The sequence below is a fragment of the Mastomys coucha genome, unplaced genomic scaffold, assembly GCF_008632895.1.
Source record: "Mastomys coucha isolate ucsf_1 unplaced genomic scaffold, UCSF_Mcou_1 pScaffold16, whole genome shotgun sequence".
Taxonomy (NCBI): Eukaryota; Metazoa; Chordata; class Mammalia; order Rodentia; family Muridae; genus Mastomys; species Mastomys coucha.
In genome coordinates, this window is record NW_022196898.1 from 75,268,969 (window position 1) to 75,290,592 (window position 21,624).

General features: G+C 43.0%; 1 protein-coding gene across 7 annotated transcripts in view; it reads right to left on the reverse strand.

The window, feature by feature from the left end:
* Alpk1 (alpha kinase 1) overlaps positions 1-21,624 on the reverse strand; it is a 103,213-nt gene that overhangs the window by 79,554 nt on the left and 2,035 nt on the right. For 2 of the 7 annotated variants that reach the window (XM_031375458.1, XM_031375448.1), the window contains exon 2: positions 16,203-16,514. The gene's annotated coding sequence lies outside the window, so the exon portion shown is untranslated. Of the gene's footprint in view, positions 1-9,730; positions 9,735-16,202; positions 17,535-18,642; positions 18,997-21,624 lie in introns of those variants that run through there. The other 5 variants (XM_031375452.1, XM_031375455.1, XM_031375449.1 and 2 more) reach the window with 5 other exon arrangements.

Consider the following 21,624-nt stretch of genomic DNA (forward strand, 5'->3'; position numbering starts at 1 on the left):
TTAAAATATGCAACTAGCTTCTATATAAAAAAAAAAAAAATCCTGTCTCTAGAAAACCAACAAACAAAAAGCATATGCAGCTTCAAGCACATTTTCCCAATAGTATTCTTTATTGATTGTGGCCATTTGCTTTATAAGCATGTGCCAAGGAGCACAGGAAAGCAGTCGGGACTAAAAGCCACTGTCAGGCACACACTTGTCATCCACTCCTCTGAGGTGACCATGAGGCAGGACAGCACTTATAACTATATTACTGATCTTTGAGCCCACTTTGCACTTGAGAAATGCACCAGAAACCCAGCCTTGTGGGCACGGGAGCTGCCTTGCTCGATGAGGTAGAAGTCTCTTCTCTAGTAGATGTAATCACTCCCTGCCGTGACACCCACTCCCGAGGTTCTATGAGAGAGTCCCAGATAGCAAGTCCCTTCCCCTGCTGGGGGTGGGGGTGGGGTCTCCCGAGTCTGGGCTGCTCTGAAAGCCACCAGCCAGCATTTCCAAGGGTGCATTCTCCAGCATTCTCTCAGGTTTTGGCCGGAGGGTGTGTTTCTGCCAACTTCTTCACACACAGTATAAGAAATGAACAGTTGAGCATCTATTCAAGAAAAGTTACTTTAAAAAAAAAAGGGGCCTAGCAGGATAGTTATTGTTATATTTAACAATAAAAAAAGACACAAAATGGTGACTAATCAAAATTATTTTTAAGTATATCCCTACAATGTAACATAAATATGTGTGTGTGTGTGTGTGTGTGTATTTAAAATATGCAACTAGTGAACTGTGAACAGACTCAAAGGAAATTTTATGAGTTCACAAGAGGACAAATATCTGGACTCATGTGTAAAAGCATTATGATATTAATAGGGAACAAAAATTTTATAATTAAGTGAGTTGGAAATCTCAATATCCCCTAGACAGCATCTCATCATTCTTCAATACATTTCTGAACTAAACACGGCAATTAAACTCTAGTCAAATGAAAAGTCAGAGAGTCATAATCTCTATTAGTGAAAGTGAAGAAGTTTAAAATCAGCCTTCATTGCCAAGCAGTAGAAAGAGAACCACAGGCAACAGCCAGGGGCATGAATGGATCACAAAGTAACAACATAAAACAATAGACAAACAAAACTACCAAGGGCTGGAACCCAGCTCCATGATGGTGTGCTAGCCCAGCATGCAGGAAGGCCAGGGCTGGCCCGGAATAAACTGAATAAATAAGCGGGTCTGCAGTCCCGGTACTTAGATATGCAGGCAGAAAGACCAAAGGCTCCAAGTCATTCTGGGATACATAGCATGTTCAAGGAGGGTCAGCCTGAGCTACATGAGACCATGTTGGAGGGAAAGATACTATGAAAAAAAATCTAATTAAAATTTCATGAAGTATGGGCTGCGAGATGGCTCAGCGGGTTAAGAGCACTGACTGCTCTTCTGAAGGTCCTGAGTTTGGATCCCAGCAACCACATGGTGGCTCACAACCACCCGTAATGAGATTGGATGCCCTCTTCTGGTGCATCTGAAGACAGCTGCAGTAAATTACACACAGAGCGAGCGGGCCAGAGCAAGAGGGGCCAGCATAGGTCCTGAGTTCAACAGCAGTCACACACATGATGGCTCATGGCCATCTGTATAGCTACAGTGTACTCATATACATGAAATAAATAAAACAAATCTTTAAAAAAAATTTCATGAAGTATATGTATGTTTTTAGGAAGATTTTGAGAGACTATTAAAACTGGTTGAAGAAAAATACCTGCAATCTAATAAAGAGTTCATTTGTCATTTGTTGAGTTATTGTGATGTCAGGTTCTGCCTCCTGTTTTAGAAATATGTTATTTCCAAGACATTTAGATCACACATTTTTTTTCCTGTTTCTGTGACAAAATAACTCAACAAAAGCAAGCTGAGTGACAAATTGTTCTCTGACTCACAGTTCGAGGAGTAACTCGTCGTTGAGGCGCCAGAAGCTGGAAGCCATGGCTTACACTGCATGAACAATCAAGAACCAGAATGTGCACTTGCTAGAGCTCAGTCTACCCTCTCTGTGGATGCAGTCCTGGATCTGCTGCCCAGGCAGTAGTCTTGCCTATAGTTAAGATGGGCCCTCCCACAGCAATTAATGTAATCAAGATAATCCTCAACAGGTATGCTCAGAGGCCCTTTGGAGCCTGTCAAATGGACAGTGAACACCAATACATCACTGAGTCTGTGATAACTCAGGTTGCACTTGGCAGTGACCCACGTTTAATGAAGCCAAGATGCTAGAAATTTAGCAGAACGTAGAAGAAACACACACACACACAAACACTCACACGCTCATTCATACACGCACACACAAATGAGACCGGATGTGAGAATGGATGTCTTTTATAATGGTCTGTTCTCTCAGCCCTTTACTAACGCACTATATTACCATTCCTTCTGTCTCCACCATCACCATAAAGCGAGATGGCAGCTGAGACTTTAAATCTGGTATGGATGAATGCTGTGACTGTAATACGCGGCAGACAGACCCTCTTTGGAATTCAGAGGCTATCAAAGAGGTAGGAGCCAGGAGGCTGCCCGAGGCAACGAGGACAGGGCTGTGCAGTGGCAGAGTCAGGTCAGTAATCAGAGTGGTTTGACCGACAGGGGTCTTCTGTTTCAGCTTAAACATAAGGGCCGTCACTAAGGTCTCCTCAAGCTAAGAGTCCCCATTTGGCAGAAGTGTGACTTGTGTGAACACAATGAAGTCCCAGAACCTCTTACTTTCTTCCAGAGCTCATGCGGTTGGCATGCTGGGCAGCGCTGAGGAAAGCTTGGAGAGTTATGCGGTGATTTTCTGGGGTGAATGTGAAGTGGAAAAAAACCCACAACCGTGAGATCTGTTAGCTATTATTGGAGTCCTTTCTACACAACTCAACCAGACTGAAGACATAGCTGAAGGTGTCGTCACTCCAGGAGGTACTCGCCTAGTATGTTCAAGCCCAGAACCTTAAAGTAGAGCGTTGGTCAATAAGTAGAGGTGGGGGCCAAATCCACCTCAGAGTGGTCATTCCAGCTCCAGGCTGTGTTTATTTTCCAAATCCAGATGTGGAATTATAGGTGGCCTATCTAAACAGAGCCTCTGCTTCAGCCCCCAGCTGTACATCATGGATCATGTGAGGACCCTGAGCATCTCGCTTTTCTTCCACCCAACATCTCTGAAATCCTGTCACTGGGAATAATGAAATCAATGAACATGCTAGCAGGAAGTGAGTCAGGTCCAGACGATGCATTGATAAAGGATATGTCAGGATCAGAGAGGAGCCCCACAAATGATCAGAGATTTACAAATCCACCTGTTATGTGCGTCTAGAGATCTGAGACAAGTGTTGTGCAAGATAATTTGCATGCAGTTTGGGGAAGAAGTAGGTATAGAGGTTTGGTGAGTTTCTACCAAAATGATGTAGCCGGGCTGATACTGCATAGCTCCTGCTACCCGTTTAATAAACCATGAGCTTTATACACGTGAGAAACCACTTGGTTGTGAGGAAGGAAATGCAGCATGCACACAATGCTTGTGGTGGGCCTGGGCATATATGGAGCTAACAACAGTCTAATATAAAGTAAGCCAGTACAGCCATAAGAATTGAGAGTTAACCCTTATCTCCTTGAAAAACAACTGCTTCCCTTGAGAAAAATCCACTGGTGTCTGTTACTGGGTCCCTGATAGGTCCCGTCTTGGGCAGTGAACTGTTTGCATGGAAGCTGAGAGGCCACTCTGAATGAGATGATCTTTGACACAGTAGCTGTACACCATCACACTAAGTGACATATACAAACCCAGACTTTAGTAGGCACGCAGAGGTTTCTTAGATATGAGAGTTTAAGCTCCCATAGCACCCCGTCTCATAACAACGCCACTCCACCCACACACATAGCCTCTCAGAGACTGCTTTCTGGTCAGAGAAAATCTTAGACTGAGTTTTCTGGTGACTGTACATAAAATATCTTCCATAAGTAAACTGATGGAGTATAAAAGATTTTCCTAGTACTGTCAGCGAAAGGTAAATGAGGCTACATTCTCAGAGACAGGAATTTCGATCCATTCATCCAATTGTACGTTTTGCCCCAAAGGGAAACTACCCACAGTGCTGACTCATACAAACACCCAAGCTTTGGTGATAGGATAAAGAAGCTGGAAGGAAGGAGACTGAAAGACTGGCAGCAGGAAGGGTTGGGGGAGGCGTGTACAAACCCTTTTCTTCCTTGCAAGAAGACTAAATTGAATAGACTTCTCACTGGGGGTGGAGAGAGTGTGATGGAGTCTCAGCTAAGGGCCAAGCATGCTACCACCGAGGGAAGTCCCACTTTATACCTTGTAATTTAGTAAGTTATAAATCCAGCCTCACAGTAAGTTCCAAAGTCATGAGCTATTGACAGCGTTCACACTTCCTTGCTCATGCAATGCTGTGTAGTTGACAACATGAGTTCCATTCCCCGCCCCACTGATGTCTGTTGCTTTACATGGGTTACTCTGATACTTATTAACTCTAGAGCTTAGCCCATAGTGACATATATATAGTGTTCACAGGGCTGCTTCTTATTTCCTCTTCTTTAAGTATCCTTTTTTAAAGATTTATTTATTATTTATCTTTATGCTGTACAGATGGTTGTGAGCCTTCTTGTGGTTGTTGAGAATTGACCTCTCACTCCAGCTCGCTCCGGTCAACTCCGCTCACTCAGTCCCTGCTTGGGGCGGGCCCAAAGATTTATTTATTATTATACCTAAGTACACTGTGGCTATCTTCAGATGAGCCAGTAGAGGACATCAGATCTCATTATAGGTGGTTGTGAGCTACCATGTCGTTGCTGGGATTTGAGCTCAGGACCTTTGGAAGAGCAGTCGGCGCTCTTACCCTCTAAGCCATCTCATCAGCCCCCTTCTTTAAGTATGTTATAGGTTAGTTCTTGCTAGAGATCCTTTCTAAGAGGGTGTGTGCATCTCAGACAAATGGACACACTTCCTTGGCAAGCTGCTGAGAGCAGTGGCATGCTCCAGCATGCCTCCTTTTTACCTTGCTTGTCAGAGAGCTCCGCGCTTCTAGCCGTTCCTGTTGTGTGGATCCGTTCACCTCCCCTCCTAGGGTATTGGTTTCTTCCTAAATAGCATACTGCACAAGTTTCTTTCCCTCTGGTGTGTATGCGTGTGTGGTGTTCATGCATGTGTGTGTGCATACAGATATGTGGACATACAGATGTGTGGACATACAGATGTGTGGGCATACAGATGTGTGAGTGCTGGTTGCTCTTCACCTTATTCAAGGCAAGGTCTCTCAGTTGAACTCAGAGCTCACCCATTCTTCTAGTACAGCTAGTAAGCTTGCTCTGCCTTGTCTCTGTCTTCTGAGAGCTGGATTTACGGGTGGGCAGCTGTACCCACTGTGCTATTTATGTGGGGTCTGTTTATGAGTATCTGAACCCAGGTCCTCACACTTGGGCAGCAAATATTTTAAATACGGAGCTGTCTCCCCAGCCCCTACCATCCAAACTTTCACAATAGTTTCTCCTCCACTTGTTGAAGTACATTTTAATGGTGCATGCCATGCTAATTCCTCTATACTGCTACCTATGTAACTACTACATAAGCAACTAAACAAGCCTTGCCTTTAGCGAGACGGTCCATCGTTCACTTAGTGGCTCTGCCACACAACAACTTGTTTTACTAGTCTTTATTGAGTGCTTGCTACAGGTAGACACTGCAGTCCTGTTCTGTATGTATATGTGCGTCCTTGTGTCCTTGGCTGCTAGACTCATGCCGGATACCCCACTGTCCACTCTAGGGCCACTAATTGGGGGTGACATATACATTACTTCTATTTGGCTTGTCAGTAAGAGTCGGGTTCTTAAATTTCCTCTCAACTACCTCCCCTTCCTGTCTGTCTTTCATTGATGGCATTTTAAAATCCAATCTTTTTAAATATATACATACATTTCATTTATGTGTGTGTCAGGATATATGCACAAGGGTGTAGGTGCCTATGGAAGCCAGAGGCACCAGATCTCCTGGTGCTGGAGTTCCAGGTTGTTGTGTGCTGTCTAGAGTGGGTGCTGAGAGCAGATGTCGGCTCATTTGTAAGGTCAGTGCATGCTCTTAACTGCTGAGCTTTCTCTCCAGTCCCCCAAGTCCATTATGACATAGCATCATTTCCAAGTTTTTCCGGTAGTTTCTGGGTTTGCCATATCGTAGGTGAACTGTAACCAAAACCACCTCGTGCTGAGCGCTAAGGATTCTACTTCGAAGACATGAAACTCACAAATTTAGGAAGGGACAATGCTATAAGCAAGCAAACATGACGGTAGCTGGAGACACCCTGGAAAATAGGCACGGAGCACTCAGTTCTAGCTCAGCTTCTTGAGCATCTGACGTGTAAAAATAAATGAATTAGATTAAACACGCCCTACTTACTTTTTTTTCTGAGGAATAATATTGTCTAACATTGGGTATATTTGGCTATATCCATAAGCAGTCGGCTTAGTTTTTCCCTTCTAAATGCATCTTCACCTTTACTCCCTCTCTTATTGTATACAAGCACGAGAATTTATTCTTCCACCCACATAGCACTTTCCAGGGTACATGCCTGACAGAAGCAAAGAGGAGACGGATAACTAAGGCGCTGTTGTGTGGACTCCAGAAGCACGCATTGGTGGGGAGCCCAGTGTGGGGGCGAGAGGGGGGTAAAGGGGGTGTGATAACTACAGCCCTGTGATAAATGGCCAGGCAGACAGACCATGGAAGCCTAGAGATGTCCCTTCACCTGACCCACAAGCCAAGAGGCTCTTTGGAAACAGTGACCCTGATTCGTAATGCAGTAAAAGGTCACCCATCTATCATGTTGGGGGAGTTGCTGGGCTTTCGTAACTGAAAGGACCAACAAAACATCTCAGGCCACTGCACGGACATGCACAGTTTGGAAAGTCATACCGGCTCCCCCGCCCCCCCAAACTCACAAACATTTCTTTGTGGCCTAGGATGGTAAAAAAAAATTCTACCTTACTCTGAGGTAGAATTTTTAAGTGAGAAAAATGTTTCTCAAGTAGAACAAATAGATTGTTTGAGAGTGCTAAAGAGATAGATCCCTTAGGAGTGCTGAATGCCGGGTGGGTCACTCAGGAAATCTCTGTCAGCCAGCAAAAAACCCATGTCAATAAAGGATGATAATTGGTCTCTGAAGGGTTACCTTGGGGAATCGAAAGAACAAACACTCACCAGCAGCCCCAAGCAAGCTCCGGCGTACATAATTATTTCTCTAGATAAAAAGGCACAGACCCTGTGAACACAGCTTTGATTTGGGTTATTTAGTACTGGTGTGTTCATACACTGGAGAGACTGCTGCCAAAGCTGCGTATGGTCTCTGCTTGACAAAACTTTCTGTAGCCTCAGACACTACAGCCAGTGTGGACTCTCAGCCAGATCCTTCCGCCTAGCCCCTCAACAGTGTGTGTCACAGAGTAAAATCACTTCCCCAGACAGATGTATGGCCCCTTCAGAGAAGGTCCCCTCACACCCTAAGAAATCCTTTTATTTTACTTAGTACCTTTCCTCCTTTCCTTTCCTTTCTTTCCCTTCCCTTTCTTTCTTTCTTTCCTTCTTTCCCCTCTCTTTCTTTCTCTCTCTCTCTCTGCTTCTTTCTTTTTTCTCTTCTCCTTCTTCTTCTTCTTCTTCTTCTTCTTCTTCTTCTTCTTCTTCTTCTTCTTCTTCCTCTTCCTCTTCCTCCTCCTCCTCCTCCTCCTCCTCCTCCTTCTTCTTCTTCTTCTCCTTCTTCTTCTCCCTCTTCCTCTCCCTCCTCCTCCTCCTCCTCCTCCTCCTCCTCCTCCTCCTTCTACCTTCCTCCTCCCCCTCTTTCTCCTCCTCCTTCTTCTTTTTTCAAAACACAAACCCCAGCTTTCTCCGGGAGGTTGGCACTGCTCAGTGTTTCCATTATCCAAGTTCGCCATCTACAGGTTGCACGGTTTACAAATTGCTTTTAAGGTCTACAGAAGATGGAACCTCAGAGTTTACACAGGGCTTCTTATGTGGAAAGTTTATTCTTTCTTATTTACTTATTTACCCATGACTGATGAGTGTTGGCCTTGTTAGACATGTATTGTGCCCTCATTTTATTTCTTACTGTTTAGGGAGTTACATCACAATGGGAGTCATAAGGAAGCTGAACCGTAAGATTCACGGCTGCGTTTCCCAACTTAAGTCTATCTACCTTTCTTTTGATTCACAGAAAAGTCTTCTCTTCATGAATGTTTGCATCATGAAAGCATCGACAACTTATGTAATACTCCCTGCTCCCCAGTACTGAGTACTCAGCTTTTAACACCGGACTAAGAAACATCAGGCATTATCTGATTGGGTAAATCTATGCAGTATTATTATTCTCAATTACTAGAGGTTTAGTGGAGTTGGTTTCAGAGCCTACATGTGAGAAACCTTTTAATTGCCTTCAAGTATTTCATCTGTTTTTCCAGACCTATGGTGATGTCCACAGCTCTTTAAACTACCAAGCCCCTCTCTTTTTCAAGTTTACCTTTGACCTCCAGGGTAGAGAAGCTGTCTTCCCTCTTGATGAGCAAAAAAAGAATGATTCCTCATCTCCATCTGCTACACAAGAACTGAGGGGAGAGACAGAACCTATAAGGCCCCCGGCCCTACCAAGCACTGCTCTCCAGCATGCCAGAAACCTAGTGTAAGCCTACCTGGCTGTTCTTTCCAGAGCCCAGGGTGGCAAATGCCTCCCGACCAGGATTGATCCTTCCTGTAGGAACTGAACGAAGCCACATTCGATCAACAGTGCCTGGATCTATGTGCACAGAGGTCCTGTCTGCATATGAACCCTCACATTAGGATTTGGGTTACAGTTTCTTTAAGGGTTAGCTTTAAGATTTACTTTAGGCCATAATCTCTTTATTATGCATATATATTATACATATACATAAATTTACATGTGCATACACTCATACATACGTATTTATAATTTTAAGTTATGCTTTGTTTCAAAAGGATAAGATTCACAAAGGTAAAACAGAGGCATGCCCACCTCTGTAACTCAGTGATTTCAAGACAGCTCACTAAGATTTCTGGTTTTCAAGAGTATACTTGGAAACCAGGAGATTGTAAGATGGGGCTCTCAAATTCTTCGGTTTAATTTCGTTGGGGCACCTGAATGCGCCCAACTAGCTTTGGCACAAATGGTGTTTACTGGACAGATACAAGCTGTTAGAGAAGCTGTCTATATCTGTCTTTCCCTGTTTCGCAGTGCCTACTATGTGCCAGGTGCCATGCTAGTTAGTTATGGGCACAGAAGTGAAGCCCACAGGTGGGTACTGGGGTACAAATCAAAACAACTCTGAGATTCCACCTCACACCAGTCAGAATGACTAAGATTAAAAACTCAGGTGACAGCAGATGCTGGTGTGGTTGTGGAGAAAGAGGAACACTCCTCCACTGCTGGTGAAATTGCAAGCTGCTACAGCCTCTCTGGAAATCAGTCTGGTGGTTCTTCAGAAAACTGGACATAGTACTACTGGAGGACCCAGCTATACCACTCTTGGGCATATACCCAGAAGATGCTCCAACATGTAATAAGGACACATGCTCCACTATGTTCATATTTATATTTATAATAGCAATATTTATAATAGCCAGAAGATGGAAACAACCCAGATGTCCCTCAACAGAGAAATGGATACAAAAAAAATGTACATTTACACAATGGAATATTACTCAGCTATTAAAAACAATGACTTCATGAAATTCAAAAGCAAATGGATGGAACTTGAAAATATCATCCTGAGTGAGGTAACTCAGTAACAAAAGAACACACATGGTATGTACTCACTGATAAGTGGATATTAGCCCAAAAGTTCGGAATACTCAAGATTCAATTCACAGACCATATGAAGCCCAAGAAGAAAGAAAACCAAAGTGTAGATGCTTCAGTGCTTCTTAGAAGGAGGAACAAAATATTCATAGGAGGAAATATGAAGCAGAGACTGAAGGAAAGGCCATCCAGAGACTGCCCCAGCTTGGGGATCCATCCCACATACAGACGCCAAACCTGGACGCTATTGCAGATGCCAACAAGTGCTCGCTGACAGGAGCCTGATATGGCTGACTCCTGAGAGGCTCTGCCAGAGCCTTACAAATACAGACGTGGATGCTCAAAGAGGCAAAAAGGCGGACTGAGTGTGGGGGTCCCAGATGGAGGAGTTGAAGAAGGGACTGAAAGAGCTAAGGGGGTTTGCAGCCCCATGGAGGGAGCAACAGTGTCAACTGACCAGACCCCCTGGATCTCTGGAGAATGGTCCACCAACCAAAGAGTACACATAGAGGGACCCGTGGCCACATATGTGGCAGAGGATGGCCTTGTTGGACATCAGCGGGAGGAGGGGCCCTTGGGCCTGAGGGTGTTCAATGCCTCAGTGTAAGGGAATGCCAGGGCGTAAGGACAGGAGTTGGTGGGTGGGAGAGCACCCTCCTAGAGGCAGGGGGAGGAGGAATGGGATAGGAGGTTCCTGAAGGGGAGACCTGGAAAGGGAAAAACATTTGAAATGTAAATAAAGAAAATATCCAATAAAAAAAGGAGACAAAGGAAGGTACTATTAAGTGGTGGGGGGTTGGATTGCAGGTAAGGGATACACGAATCATAAAAGAGAATATAACTGACTTTCTAGTTTATATTCTATCATAGTTTTTTTTTTAATTTCTTTATGGTAGATAAGCATAAAAATGTAATGGACATAGAGAGTGTAATATCCTAATAATTGTGTTTATAAATAGTTCAGTTCAAGTTGTATGTGTAATACATTCTCATGAAATTAGAAAAAATTAAAGTCTGTGGCAACTCTTTTCTACCAATGTAAATGAACAAAAATTTTCTGGGCATTTGCTATGCCCTAGAGTCCAGCGTGGTTATAAGGCTGAAAAAGATATTAGAATTTTCAGGGCTAGAACTTCACATGCAGATGGTTGGATGTGAATGTGAGGAAGGAGAGATTTCCTTACATGGAGCTCTGTTCTGAAGGCCAGCGGAGTCTATACACAGAAGAGCAGGAAGATACCAGTGAGTGATGGGTGCCAAGATGGCCCCGAGGAATGGGTGGCAGTGCAGAGGCACACACCAGGCTGAGGGAGTCTGGATGGTGAGGAAGCGAGGGCAGAGGTGCACGACTCTACAGACCATGTCAGCTGTCTTGGGTCCAGGCTTGGGCCCATGGAAGTTCCCTCAGTAGCCTGAAGATTGATGAAGTGTTTCATAGAAGACAGGAAATGTGAAGTAAACGCATGAGATTCAAACGAGAGACGTTTGGGAATCATCCACATGGGGAAGGCATGCCTTCTGGTACAGGCAAAGATAAACTGAGAACTGCGGAGGTTCTGCGTAGCTCAGATGCTGAGCACTCGAATAGCATGTGTAACGTTCTAGATTCAATCCTTGGTATTGGGCTGGGGGAGATAAACTATGAAAGAGAGCCAGATCTGGAGAGGATGGCTCTACTCAGAGATGAGAGAGGACGAAAGCAGACTCAAGAACAAGATCTAGAAACGGGAAATACTAGAAACCCCAAACTACAGGAGACAGGATGCTGTGTGTAGCAATAAGCTGTACAGAAGTCCAGGGGGAAGCAAGAAGCCCAGGCAACGGAAACTTGAGCAAGCATTTCCCTGAAAGCAGACTGGAAGAGCCTGATGGGTGAGTGTCAAAGAAGGGGAGGGGGTAAGTACACTCACAGGTACTATTTCTAGAAGCAATTCTGTTGAGAGAGGAGGAGGGGGAGGGGGGAGAAGAGGGAGAGGAAGAGAAAAAGAAGTAGAAAGATGGGAGTTCACAGTCTCAAGAGAAATGAAATTTTCATAAGAATTATTGACCTGTGTGTCAATATCTGGCCAATTGCTAAGGCTAAGATTCCAAAAGCAAAAATAAAATCAAAATAGAAGAGGGAAACTAAACAATGAGAAGAATCATAAAAGAGGTTTTTGTATTAAGAACACAGAACTGGGCTTGGATACAAACCAGAACATTTGTTTCCCCAGGACGAGAGCAGGATACAACAGTGACTGATGATTTCCAGGTGACCCAAGAGTTCTTCCTAGAGCAACAGGTATCCCAAACCTCAGAGAGGGAAATCTGGGCATTAGGTAGCAGGAGTGAGTAAGGCTTAGAATAGAGGGCTTGGGGATTTGAAATAGATGTTCAGGACACAACCAGAGAAGGGGAATGAAAAAGCCAAAGTGTGTGACAGAGAAGCAAGCTGTGGCTCATCTACAACCAGTCAGAACCAACTGGGCACTGTCTCCAATTTGACCCCAATTGCTCAGTCAATCCAAGTCCAGGAAGTGATGTGGCAGAAAGAGACAGAACAAGTCTACGGAACTCATAAAAACACAAGCAACCCACGTGGCCAGCAAAATATAGGCAGACTCAGCAGACTGGCAATTAGGGACGTGAGGAAGATGCCTGCAAAGACAGGGAACAAAAGACCTTAGGGCAGGGGTCAGAATCAGGGAATCTGAAATGAGGGGTCTAAGAAAAGGTTTTCCAGCTATGGTTATGTTAGTGACACCTGACCTGGAGTTGACTCATTTAGACAGCCATGGATAGGTGGGTGAGGGGGGCCTTGGGGTGTTTAACAGCTCTGTAAGCTGGTAAAGTTGTTACAACAATTAATCAATACTTCTCAATTTTCAAGAATTTGCCCCTTATCCATTCTTCCTCCCTCTCTCCCTCCCTCCCTCCCGTCTCTCCCCCCCTCTCTTCACATATATCACCAGTATTAACAGAAATCTTCACAAATGCTACTTCTTCACACAATGGTATTTCATACGATTTTCTGAAATTTTAGCAAATGTGTTTCTGGAATTGAAAGTGAGTCCACTTTGAATACTACCTAAGATGCCAGCGCAGGCTATTTGTGCCCTGACCATTAATTACCCTTGGTCTTCCTGTTTTAAAGCCAGTTTCAGAGCTGCTTGAATCCATTCTTCTTCCTAGAGTACCACTGCCGCCCTCTAGTGGTGGAGCATAACAGCCTACACTTGAACTCCGTTTACTTACTAAGGAAAGCAAATGGGGCGCTCTAAAGAGCATTAATGGCTCCTGTGATTTACAAGACAGCTGAAAACCCAGAGGAAAATGTATGCGGCATTAAAATATCCTTGTATATTGTTAACTTGATCAATAATCTTTTGGAGATTCATTTTAGAAACAATGCATTAATCTGTCTACAATTTCCTCTTGGAAAACAACTTACTGTCGATTATCTCAACAATCTATAGAGCTTCAGTGTGGTGAAGACAAAAGCCATTCTATGCCATCTATGGAGACAGAGTTTGCTACCAAATCTGTGGATGCTTAAACTATTTGTGTGTGCACATGGGGGTTAGTGATTATCTATTAAATGAGTATTTTAGAATGGCTGCATATGTAAAGAAAACATCAATAAGGCATAGAGCCTTATATGTTTATCAAGTGCTCCAGAGAGCATCTACATTCTAAATCCCTGGGATGCTTCAGAACACACTCCAAGGTCTTTGTCTCTGTTTTCTCCCTTCTCTCCTGACAGCTGATGGAGTTGGCCAGCGCTTCCTCATAAACGTGGTTTTGCGTCTCAAGCCCTCTTCATGTCTCCTGAGCCAGGCTCTGTCTATCCCCAGCGTGGACCATTAACTTCCAAACTGGCCTTCCTACCATCTCTGCCAGCTCCTATAGCACATCCTTCATGGGCTGTCGGGTAGCTTCTTGTAAAAAAAAAAAAGAAGAAGAAGAAACTGTTGCTTTGTTACTTAAAAGAAGCTTGTGTTGCCTACCAAATGAATTCCAAGCTTCTCAACTTCAGTCAGCTGGGTTTAGCATGACCTGCCATTTGTGTGGCTTCTGCCATATTGAACTTGACCTTAGTGCCTGGGAAATGTGTCCTTCATACCTACTTTCTAATGGTAGCAGCAGCAGCAGCAGCAGCAGCAGCAGCAGCAGCAGCAGTAGCAGTAGCAGTAGCAGTAGTAGTAGTAGTAGTAATCTAAATAAATGGGCTTTAGCATGATTTTTTTTTTTTTGGCCCCGCTCACTCCGACCCCACTTGCTCCAGTCTAAAGATATTTATTTACTTATTATATGTAAGTACACTGTAGCTGGTACAGACACACCAGAAGAGGGCATCAGATCTCATTACAGATAGTTGTGAGCCACCATGTGGTTTCTGGGATTTGAACTCAGGACCTCCAGAAGAGCAATCAGTGCTCTTAACCACTGAGCCATCTCTCCAGTCCAGCATGATAGTTCTTACACTTTTCAAAAATGTATTTATTCGTTTATATATGAGTGCTCTGTCTGCATGTACATCTGCGTGCCAGTAGAGGACATCAGATTCCTTTCATATGATCATGAGCTACTTTGTGGCAGCTGGGAATTGAACTTGAGACCTCTGGAAGAGCAGCTGGTGTTCTTAACCACTGAGCCATCTCACCAGCCCCTAGCATATTTCTTACACATATCATTGTACCTTGCTCATATTCTCCCCACCCCCTTTCCCATTTGCTTCCTATGCTTTGCTTCCAACTCTGTGACGGGATTTGACACCACCTTCTACCAGAAGTTAGTCATCTACCTGCTTCCCAGGAGACAGCGCCTCCTGCTGGTGCAGCAGCATCCTACAGGTTCTCTTCTGTATCTCCCTGTGGAATATTGTGACCAGCTCTGAAGAAGCTCAATGCCTGGCTGTGAGTAGATAAATGAGTGGAGTGTCTTCTCTCCATCCACATCTAGTGAAACCATCAGCTTTTCTCTCAGCCTTATCATTGCCTCTAATGGGGGGGGGGGCAGGGCATCTACGGCTAAACATGACATCTGTGTTCACTTTAGAGACTGTTACCTCCTAAGTGCGCAGAGAACCCCACCCCTGGTAGCAAGTGAAAAGCTGACAGCAGATAACCTTGGACTTCTCCCCCGGCCTTATCACTAACTGTGTCACCATCAGTGAGATGGTCCGATTTTATCAATATCTATTTATTATATATTGTTAAATTCACTCATTTATTTGGTAGTACTAAGGATCAAACCTAAGCATCATGTTTGCTAGACAAGTACTCTGCTACTAAAGCTATACTCCTAAGTCTAGTTTTATCAGTGTCTAAATGGGACTAACACTACTTCTCCCTTGATTTATACAAAAATTACAAATGAGAGAGAAAATTCATGACACATTTAGACGTGCATTCAATTTTAGAATTACTTAGTATTTATTTCCTCCAAAAGCAAAGACTCTATGTAATACATGTTCTCCAGGTATAAAAACCTCAAGAAATACTAAGTAAGTAAATAAATTCCAGAATTATTATACTTACTCAAACTTAATATAGGTCTATACTTCAATAAAACTCTTGGGTTCTTTCCTTCTTATTATAAATTCTGTACTCCAAAACTGACATGTCACCAATCTGATTTCTCTTGTGTAGCATCTAATGTCTACAAAGACCATGTGATTTGAAATAAAATATTTATAAGCCTGTCATTGTTCATTCATTTGTGTACTGCTCTGTGCTTAATCATTGAAAAATATTCTTTTGTATTGTTGTTTAAATGGAATAAATATGTAGTAAATATAATAGTAAAAATAATGTAAGATATTATACATATTATATGTAAATATATAGTAAACAGAAATTTCTTATATGGTGAAAGCAACTATTTTTAAAGTAAATGAAAGGGAGAAAGAATGAACTAAAACATGTATCATGATACATGTGTATGAGAATGACACGGCAAAACACATCCCTTTGTATGTTAGCTTAAATTTAAAACATTAAAAAATTAATTGAAGACCACCAATACTCTAATGAAATAAAAAAAAAATCCGGCAAAGCATTCACATAGAAAGTGAAGTATCCCCGAATGAACAGCTAAGACAGTCTTTTAAAAGAAGGATAAAATTAGAAGACTCATACTTCCTAATTTTAAAACTTGCTATAGAGGCTGGCCAGATGACTGGGGGTGGGGGGGTGAGAGCCTTGGCATCTCTCACATGTGCTGGTTCAGTCCCCAGCACATGCCCACATGGCTCCTCACAGCAGTCTGTAACTCGGTTGCAAAGGATCTGACATCCATTTCTGGCCTACTGAGGCAAGTGCATGCACTTGGTGCATAGTCATACACGCGGGCAAAAACTCATACACTTGAAATAATAAAATAAATAAAACTTACCACAGACCTATTGCAATCAAAAATCATAGTAGACAAACGTTCAGACCGGGGAGAGGCTGCAGAGCAGACCGCCATATCTGTGGACGTTCAGACCGGGGAGAGGCTGCAGAGCAGACCGCCATATCTGTGGATGTTCATACCGGGGAGAGGCTGCAGAGCAGACCGCCATATCTGTGGACGTTCAGACTGGGGAGAGGCTGCAGAGCAGACCGCCATATCTGTGGATGTTCATACCGGGGAGAGGCTGCAGAGCAGACCGCCATATCTGTGGATGTTCAGACCGGGGAGAGGCTGCAGAGCAGACCGCCATATCTGTGGTTAAGCAATTTCAGCAAGTGTGAAGCAAACATTTAGGGAGAAAAGTACAATTCTTTTTCTGTAAATGATGTTGGGGAAACCGGATGACCACAGGGCGAAAGAATGTAGTTAGGCCTTTACCTTTATGCAAAAAAAATTACCTCAAAATGATGCAAAGGCTCAAATGTAGGAATTACAACTACAAAACTTTTAGGGAAAAAAAAAAAACATAGGAGTGGAGCTTCATGACTTTGGGCTTGAAAAATCACTGCATGGGTGAGACATCAAAAGCACAAACAAGGGCTGGAGAGATGGCTCAGAGGTTAAGAGCACTGACTGCTTTTCCAGAGGTCCTGAGTTCAATTCCCAGTAACCACACGGTGGCTCACAAGTCATCTGTAATAGTTATCTGATACTGTCTTCTGCTATGTCTGAAGGCAGCAATAGTATAACCACATATATGAAATAAATAAATCTTAAAAAAAAAACCACAAGCAATAGAAGAAAAAGGAAAATTCAAAATTAAAACTGTCTGTGTGCCAAAAGATACTATCAGCATAATGAAGACTTGCAAAATGGGAAAGATGTTTAGAAGTCATATCTCTGTTAAGGAGTTAATATCCATAATATATAAAGAGCATCTGCTGCTCAATAACACACAAGAAAAATGACCTAATTTTAAAATACTGAGTAAGTTCTTAAACAGACATGGAAGATACATAAATGAACAAGAACACAAAAAGATCCTCATTGCCATTAACCATTAGAGGAATCCAAACCCAAACCACAATGAGCTATCATCTCACATCTGTTAGGATATCCACTATGAGGAGAAAAATCACAAGCGTTGGGGAGGAAGTGGAGAAGCTAGAACCCTTGTATTCCTTAAGAAAATTAAAAGTAGAATTACTATCTGATCTAACAATTCCACTTGTGAATATGCACCCCCAAAGAATTGAAAGCAGTGTCTCAAAGATGGCGCTTTATAATCATATTCACAACGATGGTGTTTGCAATTAGTCAAAGGTAGAAGCAAAGTGTATCCACAGATCATCAGCAGATAGACCAAATCTGTGTGTACATACAGTGAACATGAAAAGGAAGGGCTCATGCTACAGCACGGATAAACATAGATGTGTCATGTACTGAGTGAAAGAAAGAAATCCCAAGGGACAGCGGCTGTCTAAGCCCACTTGTTTGAGGTTCTTTGAAAAGTCAGAATCATCGAGAAGTGGGACAGTGATGACCAGGGCCTCAGAGGAGGGAAACAAGGTCAGCACAAGTGGGAGCTGAGCTGCAGATATAAGGGGTTCTGTGAGAGATGAATTGTTTACTGACATCAGACTGTGCGCGTAACCTGGTCAGGATGATACATGGTATGCTAAGTGGATCTCATTCCATCATTCAGGAACAATCCAGAGAAAACACAACACAATGTTAGCAGTCTTTACCTCTAAGCAGTCTTTAAGGATAACCCCCTTCTTTTTATTTATTCTATAATAACTACTGATTTTTTAAAAATATGGTCTCACTTTGTAGCCCTTGCTGTCCTGGTACTTGCTATGTAGATCAGGCTGGCCTCAAACTCACAAATATCCTCCTGCCTCTGCCTCTTAAGTGCTAGGATGAAAGGCATATGCCACTACATCTACCCTGTAACTTACATATTTTAAATTTGCTGACAACTTCTGATTCCCATGTCCAGCCCAAACCTCTCTCTTGAATGTCATAGGTATATTTTCCTTGGTATTTATTTTATCTATATATGAGTATTTTGTCTGAACGTGTAGTATACTGGTATGTGTATCAGAAGGTCCAAGATCCCCTGGAGTGGATGGTTGTGAGCCACCATGTGGGTTCTGAGAACTGAACTCAGGTCTTCCAGAAGGGCAGCCAGTGCTCTTAATCACGGAGCTGTCTCTCCATCCTCAAGCAGGACGTCCTTAAAATGTTCACATTGTACTCCTGTGAAGGCCTCAATGTTTCCTGCTCATGATGTGGCCTCTGCTGCTCTAAGGAATAGATGCAAGCATCTGAAGGGACACACCCTGTACCCTGTGCAAAGAGCTCTGCTAGGAATCTTGCATGCACTCCTGCTCCTACTTAACAAATAATGTCTCAATGAACCATGCGTTCCACTTACAATGATCACAGCAACCTTGTCATTCACAGTTGGATACTTTGTTTCATGAATGTGCAGTTCCCATCAGAAGAGCTTTTTCTTACCTACAGTTATTGAGGAATAGCTGTGTTAAGACACTGTGGAACTTCTGCCACATGTTGCATAATAGTTATATTTTCCCCTCTGGTCTTTTACTCTGACTTCCGTTTTCATATACTACCTGTATAGTTACATGTAGCTACCTGGAAAGAGAACATACTGAATGCTAAGAGGGGATAAGTAAGTCGTAAAAGCCTTCAAGAGCCATAGTGATCCTTGGCCTATTTTAAACTAAAGACTTTTAAAACATTGTATTCTCGGGGCTGGAGAGATGCCACAGTGGTTAGGAGCACCAGCTGCTCTTATACAGGACTCATGTTCAGTTCCCAGCACCCACACAGCGGCTTATAACCACCCATCACTGCAGCTGCAGGGATCCAATGTCCTTTTCTGACACCCTCCAATCCCAGGCACACATGTGGCACACGTGCATATGTGTAGGCAAATATTTATACACATCAAAGTAAAATAAATAAATCTAAAAAAATTTTAAACATTGCATTCTTTTGAGAGCAAAAACTATTATCATGGAAAGCTTGGCATTAAAAAAAAGAAGAAAATAAAAAAATGAATTATGGTTCCACCAAGAAATAAGCATCACAAATCTTTTCTATCCTTAGCTCTCAGCATAGCTACAATAGTTATAGGGAGATTTCATGAAGGGTAGTTTTGATTAGTACTCCCTGATGGAGGGCACCCAAGCAGTCTCAGTTAAAATGCTGGGGTGTGTAGGAATGGTGCTCTGCATTTGGTTGGTGCTTCTTCTCATTTGTGTCCTTCTTAAGGACTTGGATGACTTTAGAGTGTTACCAACTTCTATCTTTCTTTCAGATTTTCTTTAAAATGTGTCATATCTCCCCCAATACACACACACACACACACACACACACACACACACACACACACTGCCTGGCCCTAGAACAGATCCTTTGTCTCTGACTCCAGAGCCTGCATGGCCGCTGGTGGGAAGGGGGTGAATGCCTAAGGCCAGGACCAGTGTTAGAAGCCTCCTATCCTGGGAAATGTCTGGTCTGGAGGGAATACCAGCTCTGATAGAGCAGATGCAGACAACTGACAAAGTAGTGGCAAGTGCTTACAGATGGAGTATACAACACGAGGAAGAGGAACTGAGTGGTGCTAACGGCCAGTAAGGAGGAAGGCGTAGCAATCCCTTTCGGTTCTTGAGCAAGCACTGCTAATAAGAGTGCCTGACTCATAAAATTGAGTTGGTATTGAACAAGATAAATTGTGTGCTATTTGTAGTAGAAAGTCTGACCCACAGGGCATAGTCAACACATATGAACCATGCGTTCTACTTACAATGATCACAGCATTCACAGATTGATACTTTTTACCTCTATTTCTCAAATTAAACAGTCAGCTGTAGTTCACAATATCCAATGGAAACTTCCAGAAAGAAGAGGCAAGCATGGTTTTAAATTCTTCTTGTGAATAATGCAATGAAATCTGTGCCTCTTTGGCCTAGTTGGGGACATCGAATCATTCCATTGACCAGTGGGCAGTGACAAAGTAGGAAACCTGAATTCTACTTCTGTCCTCCATGGGTACATGTATGAGTGTTTACAGACATGCGTGCACACACACATGTGAGTATACACATTTACATATACATGCACACACACGTGTGTACACAAACACGAATGCACACAGTCAAAGCATTAGTTGAATGACAGTGGTAGGTTGATAGCATTGATTACAATTTTTGCAAATATAACATGTATTAAACCCTTCTGAAAAGTTGGCTAGAACCTAGAGGTCTTATCAGACACAATACCAAACAAATAACCAACAAAGAAGAGGAAGGTTTTTCTATATATTTATGGGTATGAAAGAGTAAAATTGAGAGCTACGGTGTATCTTAGTAACTCCAGGATCTTATTCAGAAAGTAAGTGAGGATGGCGTGAAGAAACATTCTGGAGCAGAAAAGCTCAAGACTCAAAGGAAATCTTGTCTACAGAGACAAGGGGAAAGAGCAGTGGTGGCTTTGGGAAGCGATGTTCACATTGGTACCCATGTCTTTCATGACATTGGTACTGAGAACATCTGCTTGGGCATAACATGATGAATGCTCATATTATTGAGTGGAGACATACTGAGAGGTGCTCTTAGATAGCCAGAGTATGAGGTGCCCAGTCTCCTCAACAGACAGGCTGTCACCACATAGCACAAAGTGAGAGTGTCGATGGTTTCGCTCATGGCTGCTAAGACGCCCTGCCTGGCAAGGTACCCCACAGCACTACATCCTCATGCCTGTCTCTCTTGCCCAGCAGGAAAGAAGAGGGGATAGAAAACCTGGACACAGAGGAATTATTAAAGCCACCAGCAACTCGTACAGAAATAGCCATCAAGCCTGATTCATCAGTACCCACTCACAGTGTCTCCTGTCTTTATAATTATTGGAGGACATGAGTCAAGGGAGAAAATGTCCCTTGATATGATTACCTTGGAAAATGACAGTCTGCAGTGTCTGAACTTTAAATACAGGCTATGTTAACAGAACACCATGAGGAAGAAAAACAAACCATGCTAAAGTTCTAAAATGTTTATATATATAAAAATGTTCTAAAAATTCTAAAACGTTTCATATATATACGTATATATAAGACAATGGTGAGCTGACAGGATTTTCTAACAATCTGACAGACGCTGGATGCTTATGTATCAATGGGTGGCTCTACAGTAAACAGACAAACTGGGTTAGGGGAAACCCCAAACAGGGCTCCCTGGGCGAACCAAAGGCACACTCTGGGATACAAGATATGACGATTAAATATAGACACAATATTAACACTCACAAATGAATGTGTCCAGGTTATGGAGGTCTAGAGGGACAGAGTCTATTACTGTAGGCACACATAACAGGCGAAGTTTCTATTCTTCCC